A 2,681-nucleotide genomic window follows, 5' to 3' on the forward strand; every position below is an offset into this window, starting at 1 on the left:
CTCCTCATTAAGGTCGTCACTCTCAAGTTCAGAATGCTAATATATGCGAAATATGTACTCGTCTTTTTTGTTTTGGAGAAAAGGTTGGAAGTCGGGCAGGGCCTCACCTTAAAGTAAAAGTTTTTGAAAATCGTGGAAAGAGTCCTAAAAAATCTGGAAGATCTTCTAATCTTGGTGAGCTCGGACAGAAACCTATTGTTGTTTTTTGACACTGAAGGGCTTTGCCAGGTGAAGAGGTGAAGGAAAACCCGGAGGGAGCAAACAAGTCAAAGTGTCCAACACATAACCTGGAATCCTAGCATGAAGGTCTAAAAGTTTGGATGGAGTTAAGTAGGAGTCACTTTACATGTGTAAAGGACAACATACTCGAACTTGATAAAAAGGATCTTTATCCCAACATTATAAAGAGACACTCGTACATGTAGATAAAGTAAGGGACGCTCGAGATAGTAGTATCCATCTAAGCTAAACTTACAAGTATGTTGGAAGGCATCTCATTAACAATCGATTTGGTTATGAGGTCAGATACCTACAAAAGTAAAATTGAATGACTATTTAAAAACGTGAAAGAAGAAAAAAAGGTTTGTGTGGTGGGGACCACAAGCAATCAAAACTTCCAAAAAACAAGCACTTATTCAGGAACAAAGCCACCACCATGACGGCAGCGTCACTGCCTGTGGAAGGCATCAAGAATCACATAGCATCAGAAATAATAGTATATTGGCAAGATGAAAAGAAAAAGAAGAAAGAGTAAAGCATAAAGCATGGTGAAAGTGAAAAAGAACCAACCTAATGAAGATGAAATTAGGAAAAAGCAAAGAACACTTTGTAAATCCTGGGAGCACCAACAAAGGAAATAGAAATGAGAGAATACAAAGTTGAATGAAGAGAAATCAAGCGAAAAAAGAAGAATGCAAAGAAAGAGAAGGGTTATAAATAAGTATAAGTAGGGGCATTATGGTAATTTTGTAAGGATTTAAATGCTAGGTGCGGTTATCAAGAAAACTGAAAAGACACGAGAGCAATTAAAACAATGTACATGCTCTCCAAGAATTACATGATGTTTTTGACTTGATCTATAGTGAAACCATGCAGAGATTCGTCTTGTGTTAAGCATAATCTGACATGAGAAACAAGACATCACGACTGACTCCAACAATAAGATCGATCTGGCTCCTACTCAGACAGTTGTCGATCTCTCAACATGCCAAGCTCGGTGACCAACAAACAAAGGATTCGTATTTATGACTTAGACTGTTACTCGAAGATGGTCCTCAAAATGTCCTCACAACCTAGCCTGTTATGGAGGTCAGATCCAATCGGCGGGTCCATATACCCGAATAACATTAGACTTGGGCTCTAAGACCTGAGTTCGACTGGGCTTCGGGAGCAAGTCAGAGCTCCCCCTCCATTACTTCAGTTACGGGGATTACAACAGCTTAACCGCCATTCTACTATAACCTCCCAAACAATGAGGGGATAACTTCCCACCTTGATCGGATAAGATCTCTTCTCCTAATGCACTACAAAAAAGTCTGGTTAAAACGACGGTTTTTTAGGTATTTACGGCGGTTTGAACTGCCATTATTATCAAGAACGGCAGTTTTAGAAAGTGACGTAATTCTGGGCGCCATTCTGGTTATTACGACAGTTTCAGAAAACCGTCACAATTTTTTGGGTTAAAACGGCAGTTTTTGGATAGGTTAAAACAGCGGTTTTTGGTTGGTTAAAACGGCGGTTCAAATCGCCGTTATTTTCAAGGTAAAAATGGCATTTTCGATTGGTTAAAACGGCATTTTTGTTAGTTAAAATGGCATTTTTGAACTGCCATTTTTACCCTAACAGTGACATTTATATTGGTCAAAACGGCATTTGAAACTGCCGTTTTTACTGGGTTAAAATGGCGTTTCATGTTGTTTAAAATGGCAATTACAAACTGCCCTTTTTACCGAATAAAAGTGATATTTTTTATCTTTTAAAATTGCAGTTTTTACTGTTGTTCTTATTGTGCTAAAATTTTTTTTATTAAATTCCACAATAAAAAATCATAATCCATAGACAATATTATATAACTCAAAGTATTAAACATAATATATGATTTTTTAGTGTTGCAAATCAAAAGTAATAACTCCTATACAAAGTATCAAACTAAGAAATATTGTTAGTTCTATTACATTGGGAGTTTTCTTAGAGATGCTTAAAAAGTTTGCTACAGACCCTTCCAACATTTTCACTATTCATGTCCGTGTGAATAAATATTACATGCAAAAGAAAATTGAACATTAGAAATAAATAATTGCTCAAATAAATAGCAAACTACCAGCATTTTGTAGAAGAAAAAACTAAACTAGCAGTCTCACAAGAAATATGCTATTTGATAAGAACTCATTATTAATTAAGAGTAGCTATCTTTTTAACCTCTTTGGCTCTATCTTGTTTCTATCCTTCTCTTAGCTTTCTCAAAGTTCAGGAACTCACTCTGCAAGGCATTCAATTACTATCTACTCCACTAACATTATTAATAATAAATCAAATATAACTAACTAGCTATCTAGAGAGAGATAAATTCTAATAATTAGTACCTGGTCTTGGCTCAATCTGGCTCCCTTTGCTAAGAATATAAACTAAAAAGGATAACCACTCTAGCCTTAAATATTTGCAAACTCAGTTTATCAAACAAA

At 35.8% G+C, this 2,681-nt stretch overlaps 1 long non-coding RNA gene across 1 annotated transcript in view; it reads right to left on the reverse strand.

Annotated features, from left to right (window-relative positions):
* The window catches only part of LOC110268135, a 2,268-nt gene extending 753 nt beyond the window's left edge, over positions 1 to 1,515 (reverse strand). The window contains exon 1 of the long non-coding RNA XR_002356208.1: positions 108 to 1,515. This is a non-coding gene — a long non-coding RNA (uncharacterized LOC110268135). The remainder of the gene's footprint in view (positions 1 to 107) is intronic.

The sequence above is a fragment of the Arachis ipaensis genome, chromosome B10 (assembly GCF_000816755.2).
Source record: "Arachis ipaensis cultivar K30076 chromosome B10, Araip1.1, whole genome shotgun sequence".
In the NCBI taxonomy this organism is placed as follows: Eukaryota; Viridiplantae; Streptophyta; class Magnoliopsida; order Fabales; family Fabaceae; genus Arachis; species Arachis ipaensis.